Source organism: Coregonus clupeaformis, chromosome 27, assembly GCF_020615455.1.
Source record: "Coregonus clupeaformis isolate EN_2021a chromosome 27, ASM2061545v1, whole genome shotgun sequence".
NCBI lineage: Eukaryota > Metazoa > Chordata > Actinopteri > Salmoniformes > Salmonidae > Coregonus > Coregonus clupeaformis.
Genome location: NC_059218.1, coordinates 31,596,354 through 31,607,808, shown reverse-complemented (window position 1 = coordinate 31,607,808; position 11,455 = coordinate 31,596,354). Strand labels below are relative to the sequence as shown.

General features: G+C 48.9%; 1 pseudogene; it reads left to right on the top strand.

The window, feature by feature from the left end:
* Positions 1–10,295: 10,295 nt before the first annotated feature.
* On the top strand, positions 10,296–11,246 carry LOC121542164 (annotated as a pseudogene).
* The last annotated feature ends 209 nt before the right edge of the window (positions 11,247–11,455 follow it).

The following is an 11,455-nucleotide window of genomic DNA, read 5'->3' as shown; positions in this document are numbered from 1 at the left end:
AAGCCACTGCCAGATTTCTGGATAGGGCTGCGCTCAGAGTATCCTGCCTTGGCAAATCGCGCTGTTAAGACACTGATGCCCTTTGCCACCACGTACCTATGTGAGAGTAGATTCTCGGCCCTCACTAGCATGAAAACTAAATACAGGCACAGACTGTGTGTGGAAAATGATTTAAGACTGAGACTCTCTCCAGTACAACCCAACATTGCAGAGTTCTATGCATCCTTTCAAGCACACCATTCTCATTAACCTGTGGTGAGTTATGCAACATTTTTGATGAACAAATACGGTTTTACATGTAAGATGGCTAAATAAAGAGCAAAACTATTGATTATTATTATATTATTTGTCACGACTTCCTCCGAAGCTGCCTCCCCTCCTTGTTCGAGCAGGCTTCGGCGTTCGTCGTCACTGGCCTTCTAGCCACTGCCGCTCCATATCTCATCATTCCATTTGTCTTGTCTTGTCAATTGGTTCATATTCCCCTCATTAGTACGTGTTTAAGTGTTCCCTCTGCCCCCTTGTCTTTGTGGGTGATTGTTCATTGTGAAGATTAGTAGCTCGGTTGAGCTCAGTATTTTGTGTTGCCGGGGTATTTTCCCCGTGTGCATGTTTGTTCCAGTGTGCCTGTTTTGCGCACTGGACTGGTTACGCTGGATTACGGAATAAACTCTGTATACTGTGATTTACACTCCTGCGCCTGACTCATTCAAATCACGCATCACAGAATCACCCACCCGAAATGGAGTCAGCAAGAGAGGAGCGCATGCCTGGAGTCGTGGCACAGGTCCAAGAGCATTCAACAATGCTAGCCAGCTTGGGAGAAGCAATGGATCGGGTTCTCCAGGTCGTCCAACGCCTGGAGAGGAGAGGACCCGATCTGTAGAGACCAGCTGGGCAACTGGATCCAGCCACCCACACCCCAGCACCCAGAGGGATCCATATATCCCGACCACGGGAGTTTGACGGGACAGCTGCTCTCTGCCAGGGATTCCTCCTCCAACTGGAGCTCTACTTCTCCAGCATCAGGCTGGCCCCATCGGAGCGGGAGAAGGTGTCCGCCATCATCTCCTGCCTCTCGGGGAAAGCCCTGGAGTGGGCCAACGCAGTCTGGAACGAAGGAGGAGCCGTGTTGGACAACTACGGGGAGTTCTTCGATCACCTGCCCGAAGGTCGAGAGGCGGGCGAGCGGCTGGTCCACCTGAGGCAGGGGATGAGGACTGCGCAGGATTTCGCCTTGGAGTTTTGGACTCTAGCAGCTGGGTCCGGGTGGAACGAGCAGGCCCTTATCGACCACTTCCGTTGCTATCTGCGGTAGGACGTCTAAAGGGAGCTAGCCTGCCGGGACACCATGTTGTCCTTCACGCAACTGGTGGACATGGCCATCCGTTTGGACAACCTGCTGGCGGCCAGAGTACGTCCTGGAGGGGGTCTGCCTGTTCCAACCCCGGCCGACTCGGATCACGAGCTGATGGAGCTGGGTGGAGCTGCGATCCGAGAGAGCGGAGGACGACAGCGCCAGTGTCACTCTGGTGGCACGAAGGGACATTACACCGCACAATGTCATCAGCATTCTTTTGGGTCTGGAGGCAGCAGGCAGGGCACTCTCGCATCACCCCAGGTATTGAACACCCACACTTGTTCAGAGCCCTCTGCTACGCACTGTACCCTACCAATCCACTTTCCTGATCACATTGTAGTTCCCCAGTGTAAGGTGCTAGTCGATTCAGGCGCAGCTGGGAACTTTATGGACAGGGCATTCTCACACAGTCTAGGCATTTAATTGGTTCCCCTATCCATTCCACTCCTCATCAGAGCACTTGACAGTCGACCATTAGGGTCCGGGTTTGTTAGGGAAGTTACCGCACCAATCACCATGGTTACCCACTAGACTCATTGCGAGCAAGTCACGTTTTTTATCATTGAGTCTCCTGCTTTCCCTGTGGTACTAGGTATCCCTTGGTTAGCACTCCACAACCCCACATTCTCATGGCCGCAGAGGGTTCTCACGGGGTGGTCGCGAGAGTGTCAGGGTAAGTGTCTCTGTGTTTCCGTTGGTGCAACCACGGTGGAAAGTACAGACAGTATCTCCACTGTGCGCATTCCCCCTGAATACCTCAATTTGGCGCACATGTTTTCCAAAACACAGGCGACCAAGTTACCACCTCATCAGGCAAGGAATTGCGCGATTAACCTCCGGGTAGACGCTGTGCCTCCCAGGAGTCATGTGTATCCCCTGTCACAGGCTGAAACGGAGGCTATGGAAACATATGTCACCGAGTCCCTGTGCCAGGGGTTATACGTCCCTCCACTTCACCCGCCTCCTCGAGTTTCTTTTTTGTGAAGAAGAAAGATGGCGGTCTGCGCCCTTGCATTGATTATCGATCACTGAACAAGGAGATGATACGATTTAGTTATCCTCTCCCCCTCATTCCTTCAGTGATCGAGTCAATGCATGGGGCGCGCTTCTCCACCAAATTAGATCTCCGGAGTGCGTACAACCTGGTGCGTGTCCGAGAGGGGGATGAGTGGAAGACAGCATTCAGCACAACCACAGGGCATTATGAAAACCTGGTGATGCCCTACGGTTTGATGAATGCTCCATCCATCTTCCAGTCCTTTGTGAACGAGGTGTTTCGGGACATGCTTGGTCGTGGTGTAGTGGTCTACATCGATGACATTCTGGTGTATTCCACTACGCGCGCCGAGCATGTGTCCCTGATTCGCAAAGTGCTGGCCCAACTGTTGGAAAATGACCTTTATGCCAAGGCAGAAAAGTGTCTGTTTTTCCAGCAGTCCGTCTCCTTCCTCGGATACCACCTCAGGTTTGGAGATGAAGGGAGATCGCATTGGCCGACTCCAACCATGGTTAAGGAGGTGCAGCGCTTTATTGGCTTTGCCAACTAATATCGGTGGTTTATCTGGGGCTTTGGCAAAGTCGCAGCTCTCAACACATCTCTGTTGAAGGGTGGGCCGTCCCGGCTCCGCTGATCTGCTGAGGTGGACAGGGCCTTCAGTAACCTGAAGGGTCTGTTCACCTCAGCCCCGGTACTGGCCCACCCCGATCCATCACTACCGTTCATAGTGTAGGTGGATGCGTCCGAGGTAGAGAGAGGCGCTGTCCTATCTCAACGCTCGGGCACACCACCCGAGCTCCGCCCCTGTGCCTTCTTCTCTAAGAAGCTCAGCCCGGTGGAGCAGAACTACGATGTTGGTGATCGGGAGCTGTTGGCTGTTGTCCGAGCACTGACCGTGTGGAGGCATTGGCTCGAAGGGGCGAAACACCCTTTCCTCGTCTGGACGGACCACCGTAACCTGGAGTACATCCGGGCAGCGAGGAGGCTGAATCCTCACCAGGCCAGGTGGACCCTATTCTTCACCTGGTTTGATTTCACACTATCATACATCCCGGGCACGAAGAACGTGAAGGCAGATGCATTGTCATGGCTGTATGACACAGAGGAGAGGCCCAGAGACAACACCCCCATACTCCCGGCCTCCTGCATTGTGGCGCCGGTAGTATGGGCGATGGACGTGGATATAGAGCAGGCGTTATGCACAGAGCCATCTATATCTCAGTGTCCAGCTGGGCTGCTGTACGTGCCTGCTCTTATCCATGACCGTCTGATCTACTGGGCACACACGTCACCCTCCTCTGGTCACCCAGGTATCGGTCGTATAGTGCGCTGCCTGACCGGAAAGTACTGGTGGTCTATCTTGGCTAAGGACATGAGGGTGTATGTCTCCTCCTGCTCGGTGTGCACCCAGAGTAAGCCACCTAGGCACCTCCCAGTGGGTAAGTTACAATCTTTACCAGTTCCACAACAACCATGGTCTCACCTGAGCATTGAATTCCTTACCGATCTTCCCCTCTCCCAAGGTAACATCACCATCCTGGTTGTTGTGGACCGCTTTTCCAAGGCCTGCCGCCTCCTTCCTCTGCCCGGTCTGCCCACGGCCCTGCAAACTGCAGAGGCCCTGTTTACACACGTCTTCCGGCACTACGGGGTACCAGAGGATATAGTGTCTGACCGGGGTCCCCAGTTCACATCCAAGGTCTGGAAGGCGTTCATGGAACGTCTGGGGGTCTCGGTCAGCCTGACCGCTGGTTTCCACCCCGAGTCTAATGGGCAGATGGAACGGGTAAATCAGGATGTGGGTAGGTGTTACGCACTCCTCTCGGAAGAGGGAACGCAACACCCTGCTACAACTCAACTCTCCGTGCCGTGAAAGAGGTATGGGACTGTAGGTGTGAGTAAGGATGACAAAAGCTGCTTGTTGGGGAATTTCAGGAACCCATTTCCTGAAATACATATATGAAAATACACAAACCACAACACAGAAACTGGGGAACGTAAGACGCCCACCACAAAAAATGCAAACATACAGTTTGCAATAACAAAAACCAACGCATCCCCAGTTATTAAACCCGTGATAGGGCGTCGGCAACCACATTTGCCGAGCCCTTCACATAGGCTATCTGTACATTATATCCTTGTACAATCAGAGCCCACCGCATAAGGCGGCGGTTCTGATAGTACATTTGCTTCAAGAACACCAACGGATTATGGTCCGTGAAGACCATTACAGGCAAGGCACTGGAGCCCACATATACCTCAAAGAACTGTAAGGCTAGCAATAAAGCCAGCGTCTCCTGTTCAATTGTGGAGTACCTTGACTGACACGAGTTGAACTTACGGGAGAAGAAACTGACGGGTCGATCCACTCCATCTTCATCTTCCTGCAAGAGAACCGCACCCACCCCCACTATACTAGCGTCTACCTCCAACTTAAAAGGTTTGTCAAAGTTGGGGGCGGCAAGCACTGGGGCACTACAAAGTAGCGCTTTAGCGGACTCAAAAGCATAGTTACAGTCCTGGGACCACATAAATGGTACCTTAGGACTAAGCAGAGATGTAAGGGAAGCTACTACCATCGAGAAATTCTTACAGAATGTACGATAGTACCCTACCATCCCCAGGAATCTGCGCAACTGGCGACGAGTCGTGGGAGCAGGAAAAGCAACAATTGCTTCCACTTTGCAAGTTACTGGGCACTTGACCTCGTCCCACTTGTTTCCCTAAGTAAGTCACAGTAGCCTTCCCAAACTCACACTTGGCCAAATTGAGGGTTAAAGAAGCATTCTCCTTCGTTTTAGCATCCTCAATGGACATTACCGAAGTAAAACACTTGCGACGACTGGTGTCTCTCTTTTGACATTCAATCACCTTCTCAGGGGTGACAGACAAAAGAATGTCATGTAATTGGTGCGCGATTTCACTTTCCCCTGCCTTAGTTTTTACGGGAGTAAAAACTGTTGGCATTGCAGAAGGAATACTCGGTGCATTGTCTTCTACCTCAACCTTCTCAAAAATGGAACTAGCCAAATCCACCACATCTCCTAGCTTGCGAGATTGTGCCCTCGTTAACACACAAGCTGGAAAAACATGTGGAAATGCTTGAACCAGCTTATCATCTGCAATTCTGATTTCTGTTGTCTACTACCTCTAGCACAGGAGTGACGTTACCACCAGCAATATCATTCCCTAGTAACAATGTAACTCCTTTTACATTTACATTACATTTTAGTAATTTAGCAGACGCTCTTATCCAGTGGCAGTGGCAGTGTAGACACTACACCAACACGGAAACATCCTGATACCAAGTCTGACACTAAGTGGACCTAGTGTAATGGTACAGGTACTGTTTTTGTCTCGATCCCCTGTAATATGACATGTGAGCCACAATACGTTTCAGGAGACCAGGGTAAAGCATCAGTAACCATTACTGACTGCGCCGCCCCGGTGTCTCGTAAGATTTGAATGGGCTTTTGATCAGCTTGTTCTCCAGTTAAGGAAACACAACCGGCAAATATAAACGGAGCATAGCCAGGATCCGGTTTCTCAAATGCTGAATCAATAACTCGGTCCAACGGACGAGCCAAAGACTTGACTAAACCCATACTTTTCATTTTTGGGGACGGTGACAGGGACTGTTTCGGTTTATTTTTCAAAACCGGGCAGTCCACAATCACATGACCCTTTTGGTGACAGTAAAAACATTCACGGTTTTCATGAAAAGGCTTAGGGTTGTCAGAGGAAAAGCAACCTGAACGAGGCACTGATGATGTAATCGTTCGGTCTTCAAAACGAGGTGCACCAAAGACAGTATTTTGTGTCAAAGCGTACTCATCTGCTAACACTGCTGCCTGGGCCAATGTCACGACTTTCTGTTCATTTAAATGAACTACAATTCTATCAGGGAGGTTGCTTTTAAAATCCTCTAACAGCATCAACTCCCGAATATCAGCAAAGGTGTTAGCTTTGCTGGCTGAACACCAGCGATTAAACAGAGACTCTTTGTCCCTTGCAAACTCAACAAAAATACAGTGAGATGTTTTTTTGTGGTTCCTGAAGCGCTGTCTATAAGCTTCAGGCACCAACTGATAAGCCCGCAACACGGTAGTTTTAACTGTATCATACTGTAAACTGTCTTCCAGGGAGAGAGCAGCTACTACTTCCTGGGCTTTCCCAGACAATTTACATTGTAACAGGAGTGGCCAAACCTCGGGTGGCCAATGTAGCGCAGCGGCCACACGCTCAAAAGCAAAGAAATAGGAATCAACTTCCGACTCTCGGAATGGAGGGACTAATGCTATATTTTTACTTACATCAAAGTGGGCTTGATGATAAGCAGTTTGTGGAGTCGCACTGAAGCCAGCATCTAGCTCCAGTTGTCGGATTCTCACCTCCTTTTCCTTTTCAATTTCCATTTTCCTAATTTCAAGTTCAAACTGCATCTGTCTCTCTTTATCTTTTTGCTCCATTTCTAACTGGGCCAGCCTCACCTTTAGCCTAGCGGTCCCGCTTGAACGACCTGAAGCAGAAGATAAAGGATCGAATCGGGGCAATGTAAAGGGGGTACGACCAACCCCTTCCTCCGTCCTGTCCTCCTACTTGGCATCGGAAGGTCTACCCGTCTCCTCTCCTGAAGCCTCCCGCTCCTTATCTTGAAATGAGAGAATTCGCTCTCTCACTAAACCCTCCCTGACTAGCACCAAAAGCTCCGCCTTTAGGGCTTTCTCAGGGATAACAATTCCATAATGGTTAGCAATAGCGAAAATATATATTTTCCGAAACCTCACCAAACTATCAACAGAGGGCGCTTCAATGAACTTGGAGATGGCTGAGGCAGCCATCTTGTATACAGCAGCCTCCTGAATACACACAAACTAAACAAGTCACCCAAACTCACAACCCACCATCACACCCCAATCACAACTCAGAGAGCTCAGTGCAGCAGGGTCCGGTGGGTTTAATGAAATCCCGGACGAGCCCCCATTATGTTACGCACTCCTCTCGGAAGAGGGAACGCAACACCCTGCTACAACTCAACTCTCCGTGCCGTGAAAGAGGTATGGGACTGTAGGTGTGAGCAAGGATGACAAAAGGCAGAGAATACCGTTAACAGGGAATTTATTCCTTCGCACGGTAAGTTTGGGGAAAAGGGGCTGGACGGAACCAAAGCAAAGAAAGTAAATATCAAAGCCCCCTCTCCTACCTTACCTGCCTACCCACTACTTACTTAACTAGCACCACCTGGTGCACTAACCCAAATACAAGGGATGGTCCGCCCAGGTCTTTCCTAGTGTGCATAGACAGTTAACTTCTACGGGTAATGTATGCCCGCGGGCCTCTTGCCTAAGCACTCCCTAGGTGCCTTCCCCTTCCCCCCTTGGGAACAAATGAAACAAAATAGCACAAACTGGTTCACAACAAAACCTGAGAAAAATAACTAACTCAGGACATTAAAGAAACTCTCTGAGCAACAAACTAACACAAAACATTACAATTGGTTCTCACAGCAACAACTACACAGTACATACCAAATGTCTTAGCAACAACCAACATGCTATAACTCTCAGCCATTCTGGTCCCCCCCCCCCCCTTCTGAGCAACTGGGGCTTATATAGCTTCAGAAGGAGTTGGTAATTGGAGACAGCTGCGTCCTGACGAGGGCGCGGGGTCAGCTCTCCAATCATCAATGTTCATCGACCAATCAGCTGCTTGTTGGGGAATTTCAGGAACCCATTTCCTGAAATACATACATGAAAATACACAAACCACAACACAGAAACTGGGGAACGTAACAGTAGGTTCCTGCGGTCCTACTGCCAGGTCCGGCCGGGGGAGTGGTCGGTGTTCTTGCCATGGGCCGAATATGCCCAGAACTCTCTCCGTCACTCCTCCACTAACCTAACGCCATTCCAATATGTTTTAGGTTACCAACCGGTTCTGTCACCATGGCACCAGAGCCAGACCGAGGCTCCTGCAGTGGATGACTGGTTTCGGCGTGCGGAGGAGACGTGGGATGCTGCCCACGTCCACCTCCAACGCGGCGTGCGTCGTCAGAAGGCCAACGCTGACCGCCACCGCAGTGAGGCCCGGGTCTTCATTCCGGGTGATCGGGTCTGGCTCTCGACCAGGAATCTGCCCTGCCGGAAGCTGAGCCCATGGTTTGTGGGGCCGTTCAAAGTCCTGAGGAGAATCAACGAGGTTACCTATAGGTTATTACTCCCCCATGATTACCGTATTAACCCCCCGGGATACTGTTGGATTATGGAATAAACTCTGTATACTGTGATTTACCCTCCTGCGCCTGACTCCTTCAAATCACGCATCACATTATTATTTGTGCCCTGGTCCTATAAGAGCTCTTTGTCATTTCCCACTAGCCGGGTTGTGACAAGAACTCACACTCATTCTTATGTTCAATAAATGTATCGTATAGTGTGTGTGTGGCAGGCTTACAATGATGGCAAAAAACATTTGAGAATGCGCTGACCCTGGTGCTAGAGGGTGTACGCAGCTGGAGGTTGAATGTTTGAAGGGTACGGGACCATAAAAAGTTTGGGAACCACTGGTTTAGAGTATTTAGCAGTACGTCCAACCAACCTCAGACCGCATCTAACCACGCCAGCCCAGGACCTCCACATCTGTCTTTTTCACCTGCGGGATTGTCTGAGACCAGCCACCCGGATAGCTGATGAAACTGTGGATTTGCACAACTGAAGAATTTCTGCACAAACTGTCAGAAAGCATCTCAGGGAAGCTCATTTGCGTGCTCGTCTTCCTCACCAGGGTCTTGACCTGACTGCAGTTCGGCGTCGTAACCGACTTCAGTGGGCAAATGCTAACCTTCGATGGCCACTGGCATGCTGGAGAAGTGTGCTCTTCACGGATGAATCCCGGTTTCAACTGTACCGGGCAGATGGCAGACGTGTGGGCACGCAGTTTACTGATGCCAACGTTGTGAACAGAGTGCCCCATGGTGGCGGTGGGGTTATGGTATGGGCAGGCATAAGCTATGGACAATGAACACAATTACATTTTATCTAAGGCAATTTGAATGCACAGAGATACCGTGACTAGATCCTGAAGACCATTGTAGTGCCATTCATCTGCCGCCATCACCTCATGTTTCAGGTGAATAATGCACGGCATCATGTAACAAGGAACTCTACACAATTCCTGGAAGCTGAAAATGTAACAGTTCTTCCATGGCCTGCATACTCACCAGACATGTCACCCATTGAGCATGTTTTAGATGCTCTGGATCGACGTGTAAAACAGCGTGGTCCACTTCCCGACAATATCCAGCAACTTCACACAGCCATCAATAACATATTTCCCAGTGTGCCTTTCAGTAAGTACTTCATTTTACTACATTTACTTTTCAAGGACTTGTTTACAATTAAAACATATATTTCAGAGGTTGTAATATGATGCAATTAACCAGATACAGCAAAACGTGGATTTGTTTTCAATATTAGTGAGATTGTTGTACCTGTTTATCTGGTCCTTGGTTAGTCAAGATAGATTTGAAAGAACCAAATATCTGGTCCAGTAATTGGATCAGGACTGAAACTAGAAAGAGTAAACGTGGAATCTAAATACAACCCTAATTTACACTATTTTACCAACAGTTATTGTCAATATCAATGTCAACTTGTCTGACTCAGAAAACGTTTTGGGTCAACTCAAAATGTGAATTTTGACCGAAAAGTTGGGTGAAGTCAAAAGAGTTGTAGAACTATTTTCTAAATCTTTTTTTGTTAGGCCACCTTGAATGGTTTTACATTGTAGCCAACAATTATAGGTATAAGCTTGATGCCAGGTATGTTGTTCAGCTAGATCTTAGAAGCATACTGCTGAGGCATTTCCCCCCACAAATAAAGGACTATTGTGAGTGCTATGTCTTCCTTTTCATTGTGTCTGCAGACAGGTCTGATCACCATGGCAGCAAACATCATAGTCCATCAGCAGGTGGCAGCACCTGCTATGAAGGGCTAGAACACTGGCTTCTGACTCCTTTCAGGACATTAATTCCTGTGAGTATCCATGGGACATCATATCCCATCTGCTCCTAAGCTCAAGGTATACTGTTTGAAAATATCGGCACCACCTTTAAGAGTTGAATTGTTGTTGCTGTCTCTGTTGATGAGGTGTGTCTGTAGGTTGCTATGAATTCTGGTGCGGTCCTTGCTTTGCCTGCTCCACCACGAGAGAGTTGAGTACCTATCTGCCCTTAATGGCCATCATGGGCCATGCTTGCATGGTTGCCTTTGGGGTGCCCATCATTGTGGCACCCGCAAGTCTGTCCATGCGGGTTGCTGTACTCCACAAATATGGCATTCAGGTGTAATGTTTCCCATTACATAAAGGTTGTTGTTGCAGATACAAATGTTGTGATTGGGGTAGTATGTGTGTTCTGTTTACTTGTGTGTGATAGTGTTAAACAAATGTGTCTGTGTGGGTCCACATGGAAGCCTCTGTGAGGACATCATGGCATCCTGCTTCTGTGTCTGGTTCTCGTGGTGTCAGATGGCCAGGGAGATCAAAGAGCACAAGAAGGGCTGCACTTTCATAACCACCCAGCCAATGGCCATCTAAGTGCAGCCTCCAACCATGACTACCTCAAACGTGTCCTACATGACCAACCAACAGAGCTACGTCATGACCGGCCCACAGTCCTCCAGCATGGCTGAGATGCCCCCAGGTATGATGGCAGGGCCCCCTGACATGGGTGAAGGGGTCATATGAAGATGGCATCTGAGCAACATGCCATGGCAGGCACAAATGATGGCTTCTGCTCCTAATGCCTATAATCCTGCTGTCATGATGCTCCCTGACATGTCTAACCATATGGTGAACACCACTGTCTCCACCCAACCATCCAAATGCTGAGGTATGCTGCTTCATCTAATCACTTTCTGTTAGCTGACCTTGCTGTAATGTTCACAGACAATGAATTAATTAGATTAATGAAAATGTGTTTTTATATTGTTTATAGTCTGAGGTCTATTTGATGGTAATGACCACTGCTCATTGTCTTGACATGTAATAGTTATTTATATTGGGTTTCTCTTCTATTGGAATGTTACTTCATTTATAAT